General features: G+C 54.1%; 1 long non-coding RNA gene across 1 annotated transcript; it reads right to left on the reverse strand.

Moving 5' to 3' along the window:
- Window positions 1–5,180: 5,180 nt before the first annotated feature.
- On the reverse strand, window positions 5,181–9,812 carry LOC140402823 (uncharacterized). The gene is made up of 2 exons (XR_011938181.1): window positions 9,517–9,812; window positions 5,181–5,469 (listed from the first exon to the last, which is right to left on the reverse strand). It is a non-coding gene; the product is annotated as an uncharacterized lncRNA (long non-coding RNA).
- Between the last annotated feature and the right edge of the window lie 12,464 nt (window positions 9,813–22,276).

A 22,276-nucleotide genomic window follows, 5' to 3' on the forward strand; every position in this document is an offset into this window, starting at 1 on the left:
CTAATGCTCTGCTCCTCTCCCCCCTTCCCTTCTGAGCAACAGGGACAGACTCCGTGCCAGAGGCCCGCACCCCATGGCTTACCCCTGGTAAGTCCCCCCCCCCCCACAAGTATCCAAAGCGGTATACTTGTTTCTCAGGGGAACGACCGCAGGGGATCCCTGCACTGACTGCTTTTTCCCAGTCCCTCTTACAGTTACCCACCTATCTCCAATCTTTGGTGTAACTAATTCCCTGAAGCTGCTATCTATGACCCCTTCTGCATCCCGAATGATCCGAAGTTCTTCCAACTCCAGCTCCAGTTCCCTAACTCGGTCTTGGAGGAGCTGGAGATGGCAGCACTTCCTGCAGGTAAAATCAGCAGGGACACTAACTGCATCCCTCACCTCAAACATCCTGCAGGAGGAACATTGCACTCCCTTCCCTGCCATTCCTCTAACTTTCTACCAAGATCTGGCTAACAACTAAATTAATATTTTTATAAAATATAATAATAATATAATAAAATATGGTACTTACCTCTGACCAATGGGTTTTATTATTAGGTTAGAGGAGGAGGGCGGGTGGGAGACACTACACGTGTAGTGTCTCGGGTTTCCTCTCCACTAGAATTTATTGGTGAGGGTCTTCCCAGACGTCCGTGGGTCGACTTCCTGTTCCCGCCTAAAACACTAATTTTAAAAAAAAAATGTTCAGCTCCTGCTGAAATTGACTAACCAGCCAGCTCCACTCCCGCCGAAATCGACTGGCCTGCCCCTGCAAAGACAAGTGCTTTTAAAGGACAGACTTACCTCCCAGCAACCTCCTTCCGCAATGCTCCTGCTGAAACTGACTCACCAGCTGATTCCCCCGCCGAAATCGACTGGCCTGCCCCTGCAAAGACAAGTGCTTTTAAAGGACAGACTTACTTCCCAGCAACCACTTCCACACTGCTCCCGCTGAAACTGACTCACCAGCTGTTCTCCCGCCGAAATCGACTGGCCTGCCCCTGCAGACAAGTGCTTTTAAAGGACAGACTTACCTCCCAGCAACCACTTCCGCACTGCTCCCGCTGAAACTGGCTCACCAGCTGTTCTCCCGCCGAAATCGACTGGCCTGCCCCTGCAAAGACAAGTGCTTTTAAAGGACAGACGTACCTCCCAGCAACCACTTCCGCAATGCTCCCGCTGAAACTGGCTCACCAGCTGTTCTCACGCCGAAATCGACTGGCCTGCCCCTGCAAAGACAAGTGCTTTTAAAGGACAGACTTACCTCCCAGCAACCACTTCCGCAATGCTCCCGCTGAAACTGGCTCACCAGCTGTTCTCCCGCCGAAATCGACTGGCCTGCCCCTGCAAAGACAAGTGCTTTTAAAGGACAGACTTACCACCCGGCAACCACTTCCACACTGCTCCCGCTGGAACTGACTCACCAGCTGTTCTCCCGCCGAAATCGACTCAACTTGCACACAGTCCTCACCGATGGAACTAAGACAGAAATCTTTGCGTTCATGACTGGGATCAAACAGTTATCTGTCTTCGCCCCCAACTTTTTCTCCATCGTCATTGCCACCATCCTTCACCGTGACAAGAGCAAGCTTCCCAGTTAAGTGGGACTTAGTGATTACAGGTAAATTTCACTTGTAATCCGTAGAATTTGGAATCTTGTGACAGTTCAATATGAGTTGCCCAAATGTTACTGAGGTTGCATTTTATTTTCGTACCTTAGCGGGTTTCTCCACCAGATTCCCGGACAATTGAGACGGATGGGACCTACGTCAGGAGTTAAATGAGCCTCTTGGCGGATTCTTGAACCGGCACTCCCTGCACTTGTGCAGTTCAAATCAACCCCTGTGAATTCCTTCTGAGTGAAAGTGTGTGATCTCAGAGAGGGAGCTGCTCCCAATCTATTTGACCAATCTATTAACCTTTCTTTTCCTGTGTGTCAATGTATAATTCTCTCATAATTTAACTGTCAATAATTCTCAATCTTTCAGAGTACTGTTTCCTGAAATTGCACATCCATCTCTCTTTCTATTTAATGGAACTGTGTATATTCAGTCACTGAATAGAAGGGAAATAAGGATATGGGGAAAGGTAGGTTCATGTGCAAGTTAAGCCATGATCGTATTGAGTGGCGAAGCGGACACGATCGACCGAATGATTTCATCCTGTTTGTGTTTATTCAGATATTATTAAACGTCCTGACTGATCCATGACAAGCTGTCATCGAAAGTCCTCACCGATGGAACTAAGACAGAAATCTTTGCGGTCGTGACTGGGTTCAAACAGGTATCTGTGTTCGCCCCCAACATTTTCTCCTTCGCCATTGCCACCATCCTTCACCGTGACAAGAGTAAGCTTCCCAGTTAAGGCACCGTCTACAGGAAGGACAGACATCTTTCAACCTCAACTGCTTTAAATCCAAGAAGAAAACAATATGAACACGTCTCGTGGAACTTCAGTATGTGGGCGACAGAACCATCTCCAAACCTCTCAGAAGAGAATCTCCAAGCCATAGTTATCACCTTTCAGGAAGCGCGCTTACGAATCGATCTCAGCCTCACCTCAAGAAGATTATGTTATTTGCCAACCAACTTTAGGGCAGCACGGTAGCCTTGTGGATAGCACAATTGCTTCACAGCTCCAAGGTCCCAGGTTCGATTCCGGCTTGGATCACTGTCTGTGCGGAGTCTGCACATCCTCCCCGTGTGTGCGTGGGTTTCCTCCGGGTGCTCCGGTTTCCTCCCACAGTCCAAAGATGTGCAGGTTAGGTGGATTGGCCATGATAAATTGCCCTTAGTGTCCAAAATTGCCCTTAGTGTTGGGTGGGGTTACTGGGTTATGGGGATAGGGTGGAGGTATGGATCTTGGGTAGGGTGCTCTTTCCAAGAGCCGGTGCAGACTCGATGGGCCGAATGGCCTCCTTCTGCACTGTAAATTCCATGAAATCTATGAAACTCCAGGGAAAGATCCCGTCTCTCCCTCCATCGGTTCAACAAAGAGACTCTACCAAACGTGGAACATTTCCCATACCTGGCTAACCAGGCCTCTTATAAAGCTGACATAATGCGGAGGCCAAACATTGTAACCAACCTGCATGGTCATCCGTCCGAGAGTATTTGATGACTGTGTCATCCAAGATACTCGTGTTAAAGTCAGACGTCTTACCAAATCTTATCGATTGTTCAGTAACTTGGAGTACATACAGACGCCACTACAATTTCCTGGAGAGTTTCCAAAAATGCTGTTGAGACGAATTCTGAGCATTAGTTGAGAGGACAGATGTACATCCTTCAGTGTTCTTGAAGGAGTCAAGTCAACCAGAATACAGGCCATGATCACCCGAAACCAACTCTGCTGGGCCGGTGATCTGCATGGCTATTAGAATCCTGATTAACAAAACACATCTTCTTTGCCCAGCTCACGGAAGACATCCGAACAAGAAACAGCCAAGTGAACCTCTTCAAACATACCTTGAAGGCTGACCTCAAAAAATGTTACATATATGTCATCGCCTGGGAGATTTTTTATTGGACGAGAACTACATCGAGGAACCTCCTGATTGAAGGCTGGACCACTCAGAGGATGCACAGCGGGACCCGTAGGCCTGATAAAGGAATACCACCGATATGGATTCCAGGGACCTTTCCCACCTGGAAACACCTGACAAGTTTTATGTCGAAGATTCAGCTCTAGGATCGCGCTCATCGGCCATGCAAGAAACCACGGTGCCTATGGGCAGTAACCTAGAGTTTACTATGTTGACAATCATACTCGTTCGTGACCGATCACCGAAGGACAAGTTCTTTGTCTCTGGTTATCATTTACTTCATCTTTCTATCCATTTCTCTTGTCTGCTCCGCACTCTTGTCTTTCACTCCCATCCACAAACAGGCATCCGGATCCATGCGTCCAGACCAAAAACATTCATTTCAATATTTTTCAAATGTTGATGCGTTATCCTGAAAATACGTGTGTCCGTGTGTGTGTGTGTGAGATATAAATGTAATGAGAATGGAGACCGATCAGTTGCAATATTAAAGATAATGGAACGACGTGACTTGCGAAATCAAGACTTATTTGACTGAAATGAGCAAACGTCAGATGCGATCCCAGTGAACAGCAAGAATAGAAATTTGCATTAGGAGGCTATGTGGGCGACTTGACGGGTAAATGTTGTTCAAGATGTGTCATTGACAAAGAGCACACAAGGACTGACATTAGCACTCGCTTTATTTCTAAGCAAAATATTCGCCTTGAAGAAAACATGAAAGTTCTGCAGATTGTGAAAGGTGGACTTTCAAAGTGAAGTCAACGTATTGGACGTTTAAATAAGGGGGAAGTACATTTAAACCGATACTATGGGCAGCAGAGGTTTTGATGGCAATTAGATCCTGAAAATCACCTGCACAGAAACAGATCATTTAAGAAATGAACCAAAAACCTCCCTGAATGGAGTCGAACATTCAGTTTGCAACGTTTTTATCCGTGTTTTGTTTTTATTTCACTGTGCCGAATGAAAGAGGGAGAAGCGTGTGCAAGCTTCCTTGGAGCAACAATGGAAGCTTCTACTCATATTACTGATGTTTGTCTTATAATTCTTATACTTGTATATTTCTTTCCAATTAGGGATAGCACAGTGGCTTCACAGCGCCAGGGTCCCAGGTGCGATTCCCTGCTGGGTCGCTGTCTGTGCGGAGTCTGCACGTTCTCCCCGTGTCTGCGTGGGTTTCCTCCGGGTGCTCCGGTTTCCTTCCTCAGTCCAAAGATGTGCAGGTTAGGTGGATTGGCCGCGCTAAATTGTCCCTTAGTGACCCAAAAAGGTTAGGAGGGGTTATTGGGTTACGGGGATAGGGTGGAAGTGAGGGCTTAAGTGGGTCGGTGCCGACTCGATGGGCCGAATGGCCTCCTTCTGCTCTGTATGTTCTATGTCTATGTCTATGAGAACAGTGAACTCGGAGGGAGGATGAGGTCGAATCTTAAAGCAGGTAAACTGAGCAAAGAACCATCAGATTGGTGACCATGTAGGACATGCGCATTAACAATGTCTTCTTTACAAAAATAGATTCGGAACTTTAGGACACTTGGTGCAATAGAATATTTGTCGGAACTCTTTAGTTTTAATTGCTTCTTTCTTCCTCATTCACGTTCGCATAATTGGTACCTAAATCCAGCTCTAAATGTAAAACAACACATTGAGATGATGCTGTAATTTTTATTTCTGAGTTCAAAGCATTGCTGAGACTGGAGCAACACAGGTCCAGGTGAAGACACCTGAACAATCAAATCGAGTTTGCTTCGGGGATGAAGGTTTAGCATTGAAGTTTGAGGCCTGAGGGGTTGGAATCGGACATTAGAGAACCCTCTCCTCGATCAATCTGCAGCAGACCAAGTGACTACTGCAATATCCGTCAAATGTAGATTCGTCTGATTCACAGACACCAATGCGACATATTGTATTGGGTAAATCACACCATTTGGAGGACAATGCTGAAACAGGGAATGGGGAAGAAAATGAGTGATTATTCTGTACACCGAGGGTCAGAGAACAAACAGCAAAAACAACGATTTTCAGCGATATGAGGGATGACTCTGGGCAGCAGAATATTTCTGAACTTGTACAATGTATTTACAAAGTCAATCCGCAAGTCTAATTACACAAATGATCAGATAGAAAACCGGCGACCTTACTTTTAATTATGATGATCTAGGAACGATTCTCTCTGATTTGTCTCTGCTTTATGTCTGAACAGGAATCTTCCCTCGTGTTTCCGCCCGCCAGGATGGGTATTAGCGGGATTACAGGCTGCTTATTGGCGAGAATTTCGACGTGAAAAACGTTGTTAAGCTCTTAACCAGGACTGTCCAGCAGAGGGAAATAGAGCGGAGCTGCTGATTGGCTGTTGTGGGGAAAATGTGCATCCGTACATTGTGGCCACTGAATCCAGAAAGTGTACGTGAGCAAGACACCCTAGGTGTTCAAGTCAAGGCAAGCATCCAGCAGAGGGCAGTAGAGCGGAGCTGCTGATTGGCTGTTGCGGGGAAAATCTGCATCAGTGCATTGCGGTCACTGCCTCCAAAAGGTGGTTTATGGAGGAGCTGTTTTCAAGTGACAGTTAAGCCGAAACACTTCTTCAGTGTTTCCCTCCCTACCCCCTCCTCCAACCAAAAAAAAAGACAATCACAGTAAGGGTCCCAGCCGAGTGAAAATCAAGAGGGAGACTCAAGGACAATTAGAAGTAGAAATAAGTTGAACCGTGACGTCACAGCCTGCAGGTAAGTGATTGGCTGTGAATGGTATGTAGTTTTTCTTTTGCCTGAGGTGTTATCGTGCGGGGCGCAGTGGTTGCTGAGTGAGTGCTTGCTGAGAAGGGAGCAAATTTTTTTTAAATTAAAAAAATACTGTTGGGAGTGTAAAAATGGCAAGAGATCCCAGACCCACGTTATGCTCCTCTTGCTTAATGTGGGAGTTCAGGGACGCGGCCGATGCCCCTGACTCCTTCATGTGTGGGAGGTGTGTCCAGCTGTAGCTCCTGTTAGACCGCATGACGGCTCTGGAGCTGCGGATGGACTCACTTTGGAGCATCCGCGATGCTGAGGAGTTCGTGGATAGCACGTTCAGTGAGTTGCTCACACCGCATATTAGGATTGGTAAGGGAGGCAGGAAATGGGTGACCAAAATGCAGAGAAAGAGCAGGAAGGAAGTGCAGGTGTCCCCTGCGGTCATCTCCCTCCAAAACAGGTATACCGTTTTAGATACAATTGGGGGAGATGACTCACCAGGGGAAGGCAGTAGTAGCCAGGCTCATGGCCCCGTGGCTGGCTCTGCTGCACAGAAGGGCGAGAAGCAGACTGGCAGGGCTATAGTCTTAGGGGATTCAACCGTAAGGGGAGTAGACAGGCGTTTCTGTGGTCGAAAACGAGACTCCCGAATGGTATGTTGCCTCCCGGGTGCACGGGTCAGGGATGTCTCAGATCGGCTGCAGGACATACTGAAGGGGGAGGATGAACAGCCAGTTGTCGTGGTGCATGTCGGCACCAACGATATAGGTAAAAAACGGGATGAGGTCCTACAATCAGGATTTAGGCAGTTAGAGGACAAGTTCAAAAGTAGGACCTCAAAGGGAGTAATCTCAGGATTGCTACCAGTGCCACGAGACAGTCAGAGGAGAAATTCAAGAATAGTCAGAATGAATACGTGGCTTGAGAGATGGTGCAGGAGGGAGGGAATCAGATTTTTGGGACATTGGAACCGGTTCTGGGGGCGGTGGGACCATTACAAATCGGATGGTCTACACTTGGGCAGGACTGGAACCAATTTCCTCGGGGCTGCTTTTACTAACACTGTTGGGAAGGGTTTAAACGAATGTGGCAGGGGGATGGGAACCAGATTAGGAAGTTCGAGGTCAGTAAAGAGGCAGCAACTAAAGCCAGTGAGGTACTAGATAATAAACTCAATGTGACTAAGGGGAAGAGTAGGCAGGGAAGAGATGATGAACGCAACGGGACAGGTGGTCTGAGGTGCATTTGTTCCAATGCGAGAAGTGTAGCAGGTAAGGCAGATGAACTTAGGGCTTGGATTAGTACCTGGAAATATGATGTTATTGGTATTCACCAAGGAGAGGGACATGACGGATGTTGAGGCTAGGGATGGATGTTTAAATACTCTAGGTCAAGTCAGCATAAGGAAGGGGAAAGTTTTCGATATTCTAAAAGACATTAAGGTGGACAAGTCCCCAGGTCCGGATGGGATCTATCCCAGGTTACTGAGGGAAGCGAGGGAAGAAATAGTTGGGGCCTCAACAGATACCTTTGCAGCATCCTTGAACGCGGGTGAGGTACCGGAGGACTGGAGAATTGCTCATGTTGTCCCTTTGCTTAAGAAGGGTAGCAGGGATAATCCAGGGAATTATAGACCTGTGAGCTTGACGTCAGTGGTAGGCAAACTGTTGGAGACACTGAGGGGTAGGATCTGTTCACATTTGGAAGAAAATAGACATCAGTGATAGGCAGCATGGTTTTGTGCAGGGAAGGTCATGTCTTACAAACCTAATAGAATTCTTTGAGGAAGTGACAAAATTAATTGATGAGGGAAGGGCTGTAGATGTCATATACATGGACTTCAGGAAGGCGTTTGATAAAGTTTCCCATGGCAGGTTGATGGAAAAAGTGAAGTCGTATGGGGTTCAGGTTGTACTCGCTAGATGGATAAAGGACTGGCTGGGCAACAGGAGACAGAGAGTAGTGGTGGAAGGGAGTGTCTCAAACTCGAAAAACGTGACCAGTGGTGTTCCACAGGTATACGTGCTCGGACCACTGTTGTTTGTGATACACATAAATGATCTGGACGAAGGTATAGGTGGTCTGATTAGCAAATTTGCAGATGATACTAAGATTGGTGGAGTTGCAAATAGCGAGCAGGACTGTCAGAAAATACAGCAAAATATGGATAGATTGGTGAGTTGGGCAGCGAAATGGCAGATGGAGTTGAATCCGGGCAAATGCGAGGTGATGCATTTTGGAAGATCTCATTCAAGAGCGGACTATACGGTCAATGGAAGAGTCCTGGGGAAAATTGATGTACAATTCTGGGAGTTCAGGTCAATTGTACCCTGAAGGTGGTAACGCAGGTCTATAGAGTGGTCAAGAAGGCATACAGCATGCTTGCCTTCATCGGACGGGGTATTGAGTACAAGAGTCGGCAGGTCATGTTACAGTTGTATAGGACTTTGGTTAGGCCACATTTGGAATACTGCGTGCAGTTCTGGTCGCCACCTTACCAGAAGGATGTGGATGCTTTAGAGAGGGTGCAGAGGAGGTTCACCAGGATGTTGCCTGGTATGGAGGGTGCTAGCTATGAAGAAAGGTAGATTAGGATTGTTTTCGTTGGAAAGACGGAGGTTGAGGTCTACAGAATTATGGGAGGTATGGACAGGGTGGATAGCAACAAGATTTTTTCCAAGAGTGGGGGTGTCAATTACAAGGGGTCACGATTTCAAGGTGAGAGGGGGAAAGTTTAAGGGAGATGTGTGTGGAAAGTTTTTTACGCAGAGAGTGGTGGGTGCCTGGAACGCTTTGCCAGCGGAGGTGGTAGAGGCGGGCACGATAGCATCATTGAAGATACATCTAGACAGATATATGAACGGGCGGGGAACAGAGGGAAGTAGATCCTTGGAAAATAGAAGACAGGTTTAGATAAAGGATCCGCGCAGGCTGGGAGGGCCGAAGGGCCTGTTCCTGTGCTGTAATGTTCTTTGTTTTTGTAATCCAGAGCCTGGGTTATATGCCCTGACACCGAATGCAGCGCACCTCCCAAATCTGACACGAGCGAACAAGGTCATAATCGGAGCACTTTGAACTCCGTGGTCTCTCTGCTTTTATCACAACTCAACACTTGAAATTGTTTCTGTTCTTCAAGAGGTCGCTGAACAATGAGGAACTTCACATGTGGGAGTGAATTCAAACAACAATTCCCCTGTTTTTTACAATCTCAAAATGAAGTTACAAAGCGGAAACGATAGAAAAAACATAAATAACCTCTATTCCGAGCATGGCCTCCAGCAGCGATAGACTTAGTCAGCAGCAGGAAGCCAAGGATTAAAGACAGACGTTTCATCGTCAGCCACTGAATTGCTCAGACCCAGCGACAGGCGATTGCGGTAGAAGAGCACTGAGTGCAGAATGGGTCAATTCGCAGCTTTAATACACGAGGCAGACTGGATGTCTCCCCCTGAATATAACCTGGTGAACAGTTTATTCTGTTCTTTGTGATGAGTGATCCATTGCCGGATTAATTCATTTGGCATTGTTCCGCATTCCACATCGGCAGATCGAGTGCTTTGGCCCGGAGCCAGACGGCCACATGCAAAATAAGATGCCAACTTGCACCAGGTGCAGCAACAGAATTTTGAAAGGATACACTAGAATTGTAGAAATAAAAACGTAGGTTACATTCAAAATCAAGGTAAACGACAAAAGTGGTCATTCAAAATGAAATCCGAGATGTCACAAATCTGAAGTATTGCTGAAATAAGGTAGGCCACGGCACGTCAATCAGTCTGAATCGAGAGAGGTCAACATCCCCTCCCTATCTCTGTAACCTCCTCCAGCCCCGACACCCCCTCCCTATCTCTGTAACCTCCTCCAGCCCCTACACCCCCTCCCTATCTCAGTAACCTCCTCCAGCCCCGACACCCCCTCCCTATCTATGTCACCTCCTCCAGCCCCTACACCCCCTCCCTATCTCTGTAACCTCCTCCAGCCCCTACACCCCCTCCCTATCTCTGTAACCTCGTCCAGCCCCTACACCCCCTCCCTATCTCTGTAACCTCCTCCAGCCCCTACACCCCCTCCCTATCTCTGTAACCTCCTCCAGCCCCTACACCCCCTCCCTATCTCTGTAACCTCCTCCAGCCCCTACACCCCCTCCCTATCTCTGTAACCTCCCCCAGCCCCTACACCCCCTCCCTATCTCTGTAACCTCCTCTGCTCCTACACCCCCTCCCTATCTCTGTAACCTCCTCCAGCCCCTACACCCCCTCCCTATCTCTGTCACCTCCTCCAGCCCCTACACCCCCTCCCTATCTCTGTAACCTCGTCCAGCCCCTACACCCCCTCCCTATCTCTGTAACCTCGTCCAGCCCCTACACCCCCTCCCTATCTCTGTAACCTCCTCCAGCCCCTACACCCCCTCCCTATCACTGTAACCTCCTCCAGCCTCTACACCCCCTCCCTATGTCTGTAACCTCGTCCAGCCCCTACACCACCTCCCTATCTCTGTAACCTCCTCCAGTCCCTACACCCCCTCCCTATCTCTGTAACCTCCTCCAGCCCCTACACCCCCTCCCTATCTCTGTAACCTCCTCCAGTCCCTACACCCCCTCCCTATCTCTGTAACCTCCTCCAGCCCCTACACCCCCTCCCTATCTCTGTAACCTCCTCCAGCCCCTACACCCCCTCCCTATCTCTGTAACCTCCTCCAGCCCCTACGCCCCCTCCCTATCTCTGTAACCTCCTCCAGGCCCTACACCCCCTCCCTATCTCTGTAACCTCCTCCAGCCCCTTCACCCCCTCCCTATCTCAGTAACCTCCTCCAGCCCCGCCCCTCTCCCTATCTCGGTAACCTCCTCCAGCCCCTACACCCCCTCCCTATCTCTGTAACCTCCTCCAGCCCCTACACCCCCTCCCTATCTCTGTAACCTCCTCCAGCCCCTACACACCCTCCCTATCTCTGTCACCTCCTCCAGCCCCTACACACCCTCCCTATCTGTAACCTCCTCCAGCCCCTACACCCCCTATCTCTGTCACCTCCTCCAGCCCCTACACACCCTCCCTATCTCAGTAACCTCCTCCAGCCCCTACACACCCTCCCTATCTCAGTAACCTCCTCCAGCCCCTACACCCCCTCCCTTCTGTAACCTCCTCCAGCCCCTACACCCCCTCCCTATCTCTGTAACCTCCTCCAGCCCCTACACCCCCTCCCTATCTATGTCACCTCCTCCAGCCCCGACACCCCCTCCCTATCTCTGTAACCTCCTCCAGCCCCGACACCCCCTCCCTATCTATGTCACCTCCTCCAGCCCCTACACCCCCTCCCTATCTCTGTAACCTCCTCCAGCCCCTACACCCCCTCCCTATCTCTGTAACCTCGTCCAGCCCCTACACCCCCTCCCTATCTCTGTAACCTCCTCCAGCCCCTACACCCCCTCCCTATCTCTGTAACCTCCTCCAGCCCCTACACCCCCTCCCTATCTCTGTAACCTCCTCCAGCCCCTACACCCCCTCCCTATCTCTGTAACCTCCCCCAGCCCCTACACCCCCTCCCTATCTCTGTAACCTCCTCTGCTCCTACACCCCCTCCCTATCTCTGTAACCTCCTCCAGCCCCTACACCCCCTCCCTATCTCTGTCACCTCCTCCAGCCCCTACACCCCCTCCCTATCTCTGTAACCTCGTACAGCCCCTACACCCCCTCCCTATCTCTGTAACCTCGTCCAGCCCCTACACCCCCTCCCTATCTCTGTAACCTCCTCCAGCCCCTACACCCCCTCCCTATCACTGTAACCTCCTCCAGCCTCTACACCCCCTCCCTATGTCTGTAAACTCGTCCAGCCCCTACACCCCCTCCCTATCTCTGTAACCTCCTCCAGTCCCTACACCCCCTCCCTATCTCTGTAACCTCCTCCAGCCCCTACACCCCCTCCCTATCTCTGTAACCTCCTCCAGTCCCTACACCCCCTCCCTATCTCTGTAACCTCCTCCAGCCCCTACACCCCCTCCCTATCTCTGTAACCTCCTCCAGCCCCTACACCCCCTCCCTATCTCTGTAACCTCCTCCAGCCCCTACGCCCCCTCCCTATCTCTGTAACCTCCTCCAGGCCCTACACCCCCTCCCTATCTCTGTAACCTCCTCCAGCCCCTTCACCCCCTCCCTATCTCAGTAACCTCCTCCAGCCCCGCCCCTCTCCCTATCTCGGTAACCTCCTCCAGCCCCTACACCCCCTCCCTATCTCTGTAACCTCCTCCAGCCCCTACACCCCCTCCCTATCTCTGTAACCTCCTCCAGCCCCTACACACCCTCCCTATCTCTGTCACCTCCTCCAGCCCCTACACACCCTCCCTATCTGTAACCTCCTCCAGCCCCTACACCCCCTATCTCTGTCACCTCCTCCAGCCCCTACACACCCTCCCTATCTCAGTAACCTCCTCCAGCCCCTACACACCCTCCCTATCTCAGTAACCTCCTCCAGCCCCTACACCCCCTCCCTTCTGTAACCTCCTCCAGCCCCTACACCCCCTTCCTATCTCTGTAACCTCCTCCAGCCCCTACACGCCCTCCCTATCTCTGTAACCTCCCCCAGCCCCTACACCCCTCCCTATCTCTGTAATCTCCTCCAGTCCCTACACCCCCTACCTATCTCTGTAACCTCCTCCAGCCCCTACACCCCCTCCCTATCTCTGTAACCTCCTCCAGCCCCTACAACCCCTCCCTATCTCTGTCACCTCCCTCCAGCCCCTACACCCCTCCCTATCTCTGTAACCTCCTCCAGCCCCTAGACCCTCTCCCTATCTCTGTAACCTCCTCCAGCCCCTACACCCCCTCCCTATCTCTGTCACCTCCTCCAGCCCCCTACACCCCTCCCTATCTCTGTAACCTCCACCATCCCCTACACCCCCTCCCTATCTCTGTAACTCCCTCCATCCGCTACACCCCCTCCCTATCTCTGTAATCTCCTCCAGCCCCCTACACCCCCTCCCTATCTCTGTAACCTCCTCCAGCCCCTACACCCCCTCCCTATCTCTGTAACCTCCTCCAGCCCCTACACCCCCTCCCTATCTCTGTCACCTCCTAAAGCCCCCTACACCCCCTCCCTATCCCTGTAACATCCTCCATTCCCTACACCCCCTCCCTATCTCTGTAACCTCCTCCAGCCCCTACACCCACTCCCTAACCCTGTAACCTCCTACAGCCCCTACACCCCCTCCCTCTCTCTGTAACCTCCTCCAGCCCCTACACTCCCACCCTATCTGTCACCTCCCCCAGCCCCTACACCCCCTCCCTATCTCTGTAACCTCCTCCAGCCCCTACACCCCCTCCCTATCTCTGTAACCTCCTCCAGCCCCTACACCCTCTCCCTATCTCTGTAACCTCCCCCAGCCCCTACACCCCCTCCCTATCTCTGTAACCTCCTCCAGCCCCTACACCCTCTCCCTATCTCTGTAACCTCCCCCAGCCCCTACACCCCCTCCCTATCTCTGTAACCTCCTCCAGCCCCTGCACCCCCTCCCTATCTCTGTAACCTCCTCCAGCCCCTACACCCCTCCCTATCTCTGTAACCTTCTCCAGCCCCTACACCCCCTCCCTATCTCTGTAACCTCCTCCAACCCCTACACCCCCTCCCTATCTCTGTAACCTCCTACACTCCCTACACCCCTCCCTATCTCTGTAACCTCATCCAGCCCCTACACCCCCTCCCTATCCCTGTACCCTCCTCCAGCCCCTACACCCCCTCCCTATATCTGTAACCTCCTCCAGCCCCTACACCCCCTCCCTATCTCTGTAACCTCCTCCAGCCCCTACACCCCCTCCCTATCTCTGTAACCTCCTCCAGCCCCTACACTCCTCCCTATCTCTGTAAACTCCTCCAGCCCCTACACCCCCTCCCTATCTCTGTAACCTCCTCCAGTCCCTACACACCCTCCCTATCTCTGTAACCTCCTCCAGCCCCTACACCCCCTCCCTATCTCTGTAACCTCCTCCAGTCACTAAACCCCCTCCCTATCTCTGTAACCCCATCCAGCCCCTACACCCTCTCCCTATCTCTGTAACCTCCTCCAGTCCCCGACACCCCCTCCCTATCTCTGTAACCTCCTCTAACCCCTACACCCCCTCCCTATCTCTGTAACCTCCTCCAGCCCCAACACCCCTCCCTATCTCTGTAACCTCCTCCAGCCCCTACACCTCCTCCCTATGTCTGTAACCCCCTCCAGCCCCAACACCCCCTCCCTATCTCTGTATCCTCCTCCAGCCCCTACACCCCCTCCCTATCTCTGTATCCTCCTCCAGCCCCTACACCCCCTCCCTATCTCTGTAACCTCCTCCAGCCCCTACACCCCTCCCTATCTCTGTAACCTTCTCCAGCCCCCTACACCCCTCCCTATCTCTGTAACCTCCTCCAGCCCCTACACCCTTTCCATATCTCTGTAACCTCCTCCAGCCCCCTAAACCCCTCCCTATCTCTGTAAGCTCCTCCAGCCCCTACACACCCTCCCTATCTATGTAACCTCCTCCAGCCCCTGCACCCCTCCCTATCTCTGTAACCTCCTCCAGCCCCCTACACCCCTCCCTATCTCTGTAACCTCCTCCAGCCCCTACACCCCCTCCCTATCTCTGTAACCTCCTCCAGTCCCCTACACCCCCTCCCTATCTCTGTAACCTCCTCCAGCCATCTACACCCCCTCCCTATCTCTGTAACCTCCTCCAGCCCCTACACCCCTCCCTATCTCTGTAACCTCCTCCAGTCCCCTACACCCCCTCCCTATCTCTGTAACCTCCTCCAGTCCCCTACACCCCCTCCCTATCTCTGTAACCTCCTCCATCCCCTACACCCCCTCCATGTCTCTGTAATTTTCCCCAGCCCCTACACCCCCTCCCTATCTCTGTAACCTCCTCCAGCCCCTACACCCCCTCCCTATCTCTGTAAACTCCTCCAACCCCTACACCCCCTCCCTATCTCTGTAACCTCCTCCAGCCCCTACACCCCCTCTCTATCTCTGTAACCTCCTCCAGCCTCTACACCCCCTCCCTATCTCTGTAACCCCCTCCAGCCCCTACACCCCTCCCTATCTCTTTAACCACGTCCAGCCCCGACACACCCTCCCTATCTCTGTAACCTCCTCCAGTCCCCTACACCCCCTCCCTATCTCTGTAACCTCCTCCATCCCCTACACCCCCTCCCTATCTCTGTAACCTCCTCCAGCCCCTACACCCCCTCCCTATCTCTGTAACCTCCTCCAGCCCCTACACTCCCTCCCTATCTCTGTAAACTCCTCCAGCCCCTGCACCCCCTCCCTATCTCTGTAACCTCCTCCAGCCCCGACCCCCATCCCAATCTCTGTAACCTCCTCCAGCCCCTACACCCCCTCCCTATCTCTGTAACCTCCTCCAGCCCCGACACCCCCTCCCTATCTCTGTAACCTCCTCCAGCCACTACACCCCCTCCCTATCACTGTAACCTCCTCCAGCCCCTACACCCCCTCCGTCTCTTTGTAACCTCCTCCTGCCCCTACACTCCCTCCCTATCTCTGTCACCTCCCCCAGCCCCTACACCCCCTCCCTATCTCTGTAACCTCCTCCAGCCCCTACACCCTCTCCCTATCCCTGTAACCTCCCCCAGCCCCTACACCCCCTCCCTATCTCTGTACCCTCCTCCAGCCCCTACACCCCCTCCCTATCTCTGTAACCTCCTCCAGCCCCTACACCCCCTCCCTATCTCTGTAACCTCCTCCAGCCCCTACACCCCCTCCCTATCTCTGTAACCTCCTCCAGCCCCTACACCCCCTCCCTATCTCTGTAACCTCCTCCAGCCCCTACACTCCCTCCCTATCTCTGTAAACTCCTCCAGCCCCTGCACCCCCTCCCTATCTCTGTAACCTCCTCCAGCCCCTACACCCCCTCCCTATCTCTGTAACCTCCTCCAGCCCCGACACCCCCTCCCTATCTCTGTAACCTCCTCCAGCCCCTACACCCCCTCCCTATCACTGTAACCTCCTCCAGCCCCTACACCCCCTCCGTCTCTCTGTAACCTCCTCCTGCCCCTACACCCCCTCCCTATCTCTGTAACCTCCCCCAGCCCATACACCCCCTCCCTATCTCTGTACCCTCCTCCAGCCCCTACACCCCCTCCCTATCTCTGTAACCTCCTCCAGCCCCGACACCCCCTCCCTATCTCTGTAACCTCCTCCAACCCCTAAACCCCCTCCCTATCTCTGTAACCTCCTACACCCTCTACACCCGCTCCCTATCCCTGTACCCTCCTCCAGCCCCTACACCCCCTCCCTATCTCTGTAACCTCCTCCAGCCCCTACACCCCCTCCCTATCTCTGTAACCTCCTCCAGCCCCGACACCCCCTCCCTATCTCTGTAACCTCCTCCAGCCCCTACACTCCCTCCCTATCTCTGTAAACTCCTCCAGCCCCTGCACCCCCTCCCTATCTCTGTAACCTCCTCCAGCCCCTACACCCCCTCCCTATCTCTGTAACCTCCCCCAGCCCCTACACCCCCTCCCTATCTCTGTAACCTCCTCCAGCCCCTACACCCCCTCCCTATCTCTGTAACCTCCTCCAGCCCCTACACCCCCTCCCTATCTCTGTAACCTCCTCCAGCCCCTACACCCCCTCCCTATCTCTGTAACCTCCTCCAGCCCCTACACCCCCTCCCTATCTCTGTAACCTCCTCCAGCCTCTACACCCCCTCCCTATGTCTGTAACCTCCTCCAGCCCATACACCCCCTCCCTATCTCTGTAACCTCCTCCAGCCCCTACACCCCCTCCCTATCTCTGTAACCTCCTCCAGCCCCTACACCCCCTCCCTATCTCTGTAACCTCCTCCAGGCCCTACACCCCCTCCCTATCTCTGTAACCTCCTCCAGCCCCTTCACCCCCTCCCTATCTCAGTAACCTCCTCCAGCCCCGCCCCTCTCCCTATCTCGGTAACCTCCTCCAGCCCCTACACCCCCTCCCTATCTCTGTAACCTCCTCCAGCCCCTACACCCCCTCCCTATCTCTGTAACCTCCTCCAGCCCCTACACACCCTCCCTATCTCTGTCACCTCCTCCAGCCCCTACACACCCTCCCTATCTCTGTAACCTCCTCCAGCCCCTACACCCCCTCCCTATCTCTGTCACCTCCTCCAGCCCCTACACACCCTCCCTATCTCAGTAACCTCCTCCAGCCCCTACACACCCTCCCTATCTCAGTAACCTCCTCCAGCCCCTACACCCCCTCCCTTCTGTAACCTCCTCCAGCCCCTACACCCCCTCCCTATCTCTGTAACCTCCCCCAGCCCCTACACCCCCTCCCTATCTCTGTCACCTCCTCCAGCCCCTACACACCCTCCCTATCTCAGTAACCTCCTCCAGCCCCTACACACCCTCCCTATCTCAGTAACCTCCTCCAGCCCCTACACACCCTCCCTATCTCTGTAACCTCCTCCAGCCCCTACACCCCCTCCCTATCTCTGTCACCTCCTCCAGCCCCTACACACCCTCCCTATCTCAGTAACCTCCTCCAGCCCCTACACACCCTCCCTATCTCAGTAACCTCCTCCAGCCCCTACACCCCCTCCCTTCTGTAACCTCCTCCAGCCCCTCCACCCCCTCCCTATCTCTGTAACCTCCTCCAGCCCCTACACCCCCTCCCTATCTCTGTAACCTCCCCCAGCCCCTACACCCCTCCCTATCTCTGTAATCTCCTCCAGTCCCTACACCCCCTACCTATCTCTGTAACCTCCTCCAGCCCCTACACCCCCTCCCTATCTCTGTAACCTCCTCCAGCCCCTACAACCCCTCCCTATCTCTGTCACCTCCCTCCAGCCCCCTACACCCTCCCTATCTCTGTAACCTCCTCCAGCCCCTAGACCCTCTCCCTATCTCTGTAACCTCCTCCAGCCCCTACACCCCCTCCCTATCTCTGTCACCTCCTCCAGCCCCCTACACCCCTCCCTATCTCTGTAACCTCCACCATCCCCTACACCCCCTCCCTATCTCTGTAACTCCCTCCATCCCCTACACCCCCTCCCTATCTCTGGAATCTCCTCCAGCCCCCTACACCCCCTCCCTATCTCTGTAACCTCCTCCAGCCCCTACACCCCCTCCCTATCTCTGTAACCTCCTCCAGCCCCCTACACCCCTCCCTATCTCTGTAACCTCCACCATCCCCTACACCCCCTCCCTATCTCTGTAACTCCCTCCATCCCCTACACCCCCTCCCTATCTCTGGAATCTCCTCCAGCCCCCTACACCCCCTCCCTATCTCTGTAACCTCCTCCAGCCCCTACACACCCTCCCTATCTCTGTAACCTCCTCCAGCCCCTACACCCCCTCCCTATCTCTGTAACCTCCTCCAGCCCCTACACCCCCTCCCTATTTCTGTCACCTCCTCCAGCCCCCTACACCCCCTCCCTATCACTGTAACATCCTCCATTCCCTACACCCCCTCCCTATCTCTGTAACCTCCTCCAGCCCCTACACCCACTCCCTAACCCTGTAACCTCCTCCAGCCCCTACACCCCCTCCCTCTCTCTGTAACCTCCTCCAGCCCCTACACTCCCACCCTGTCTGTCACCTCCCCCAGCCCCTACACCCCCTCCCTATCTCTGTAACCTCCTCCAGCCCCTACACCCCCTCCCTATCTCTGTAACCTCCTCCAGCCCCTACACCCTCTCCCTATCTCTGTAACCTCCCCCAGCCCCTACACCCCCTCCCTATCTCTGTAACCTCCCCCAGCCCCTACACCCCCTCCCTATCTCTGTAACCTCCTCCAGCCCCTGCACCCCCTCCCTATCTCTGTAACCTCCTCCAGCCCCTACACCCCTCCCTATCTCTGTAACCACCTCCAGCCCCTACACCCCCTCCCTATCTCTGTAACCTCCTCCAACCCCTACACCCCCTCCCTATCTCTGTAACCTCCTACACTCCCTACACCCCTCCCTATCTCTGTAACCTCATCCAGCCCCTACACCCCCTCCCTATCCCTGTACCCTCCTCCAGCCCCTACACCCCCTCCCTATCTCTGTAACCTCCTCCAGCCCCTACACCCCCTCCCTATCTCTGTAACCTCCTCCAGCCCCTACACTCCCTCCCTATCTCTGTAAACTCCTCCAGCCCCTACACCCCCTCCCTATCTCTGTAACCTCCTCCAGTCCCTACACACCCTCCCTATCTCTGTAACCTCCTCCAGCCCCTACACCCCCTCCCTATCTCTGTAACCTCCTCCAGTCACTAAACCCCCTCCCTATCTCTGTAACCCCATCCAGCCCCTACACCCTCTCCCTATCTCTGTAACCTCCTCCAGTCCCCTACACCCCCTCCCTATCTCTGTAACCTCCTCTAACCCCTACACCCCCTCCCTATCTCTGTAACCTCCTCCAGCCCCAACACCCCTCCCTATCTCTGTAACCTCCTCCAGCCCCTACACCCCCTCCCTATCTCTGTAACCTCCTCCAGCCCCGACAGCCCCTCCCTATCTCTGTATCCTCCTCCAGCCCCTACACCCCCTCCCTATCTCTGTAACCTCCTCCAGCCCCTACACCCCTCCCTATCTCTGTAACCTTCTCCAGCCCCCTACACCCCTCCCTATCTCTGTAACCTCCTCCAGCCCCTACACCCCCTCCATATCTCTGTAACCTCCTCCAGCCCCCTAAACCCCTCCCTATCTCTGTAACCTCCTCCAGCCCCTACACACCCTCCCTATCTATGTAACCTCCTCCAGCCCCTGCACCCCTCCCTATCTCTGTAACCTCCTCCAGCCCCCTACACCCCTCCCTATCTCTGTAACCTCCTCCAGCCCCTACACCCCCTCCCTATCTCTGTAACCTCCTCCAGTCTCCTACACCCCCTCCCTATCTCTGTAACCTCCTCCAGCCATCTACACCCCCTCCCTATCTCTGTAACCTCCTCCAGCCCCTACACCCCTCCCTATCTCTGTAACCTCCTCCAGTCCCCTACACCCCCTCCCTATCTCTGTAACCTCCTCCAGTCCCCTACACCCCCTCCCTATCTCTGTAACCTCCTCCATCCCCTACACCCCCTCCCTGTCTCTGTAATTTCCCCCAGCCCCTACACCCTCTCCCTATCTCTGTAACCTCCTCCAGCACCTACACCCCCTCCCTATCTCTGTAAACTCCTCCAACCCCTACACCCCCTCCCTATCTCTGTAACCTCCGCCAGCCCCTACACCCCCTCTCTATCTCTGTAACCTCCTCCAGCCTCTACACCCCCTCCCTATCTCTGTAACCCCCTCCAGCCCCTACACCCCCTCCCTATCTCTGTAACCTCCTCCATCCCCTACACCCCCTCCCTATCTCTGTAACCTCCTCCAGCCCCGACCCCCATCCCAATCTCTGTAACCTCCTCCAGCCCCTACACCCCCTCCCTATCTCTGTAACCTCCTCCAGCCCCGACCCCCATCCCAATCTCTGTAACCTCCTCCAGCCCCTACACCCCCTCCCTATCTCTGTAACCTCCTCCAGCCCCGACACCCCCTCCCTATCTCTGTAACCTCCTCCAGCCCCTACACCCCCTCCCTATCACTGTAACCTCCTCCAGCCCCTACACCCCCTCCGTCTCTCTGTAACCTCCTCCTGCCCCTACACCCCCTCCCTATCTCTGTAACCTCCTCCAGCCCCTACACCCTCTCCCTATCCCTGTAACCTCCCCCAGCCCCTACACCCCCTCCGTCTCTCTGTAACCTCCTCCTGCCCCTACACCCCATCCCTATCTCTGTAACCTCCAGCTCCGACACCCCCTCCCTATCTCTGTAACCTCCTCCAGCCCCTAGACCCTCTCCCTATCTCTGTAACCTCCTCCAGCCCCTACACCCCCTCCCTATCTCTGTAACCTCCTCCATCCCCTATACCCCCTCCCTATCTCTGTAACTCCCTCCATCCCCTACACCCCCTCCCTATCTCTGTAAACTCCTCCAGCCCCCGACACCCCCTCCCTATCTCTGTAACCTCCTCCAGCCACTACACCCCCTCCCTATCTCTGTAACCTCCTCCAGCCCCTACACCCCCTCCCTATCTCTGTAACCTCCTCCATCCCCTACACCCCCTCCCTATCTCTGTCACCTCCCCCAGCCCCTACACCCCCTCCCTATCTCTGTAACCTCCTCCAGCCCCTACACCCTCTCCCTATCCCTGTAACCTCCCCCAGCCCCTACACCCCCTCCCTATCTCTGTACCCTCCTCCAGCCCCTACACCCCCTCCCTATCTCTGTAACCTCCTCCAGCCCCTACACCCCCTCCCTATCTCTGTAACCTCCTCCAGCCCCTAAACCCCCTCCCTATCTCTGTAACCTCCTTCACCATCTACACCAGCTCCCTATCCCTGCACCCTCCTCCAGCCCCTACACCCCTTCCCTATCTCTGTAACCTCCTCCAGCCCCTACACCCCCTCCCTATCTCTGTAACCTCCTCCAGCCCCTACACCCCCTCCCTATCTCTGTAACCTCCTCCAGCCCCTACACTCCCTCCCTATCTCTGTAAACTCCTCCAGCCCCTGCACCCCCTCCCTATCTCTGTAACCTCCTCCAGCCCCGACCCCCATCCCAATCTCTGTAACCTCCTCCAGCCCCTACACCCCCTCCCTATCTCTGTAACCTCCTCCAGCCCCGACACCCCCTCCCTATCTCTGTAACCTCCTCCAGCCCCTACACCCCCTCCCTATCACTGTAACCTCCTCCAGCCCCTACACCCCCTCCGTCTCTCTGTAACCTCCTCCTGCCCCTACACTCCCTCCCTATCTCTGTCACCTCCCCCAGCCCCTACACCCCCTCCCTATCTCTGTAACCTCCTCCAGCCCCTACACCCTCTCCCTATCCCTGTAACCTCCCCCAGCCCCTACACCCCCTCCCTATCTCTGTAACCTCCCCCAGCCCCTACACCCCCTCCCTATCTCTGTACCCTCCTCCAGCCCCTACACCCCCTCCCTATCTCTGTAACCTCCTCCAGCCCCTACACCCCCTCCCTATCTCTGTAACCTCCTCCAACCCCTAAACCCCCTCCCTATCTCTGTAACCTC

The sequence above is a fragment of the Scyliorhinus torazame genome, chromosome 26, assembly GCF_047496885.1.
Source record: "Scyliorhinus torazame isolate Kashiwa2021f chromosome 26, sScyTor2.1, whole genome shotgun sequence".
Lineage (NCBI taxonomy): Eukaryota > Metazoa > Chordata > Chondrichthyes > Carcharhiniformes > Scyliorhinidae > Scyliorhinus > Scyliorhinus torazame.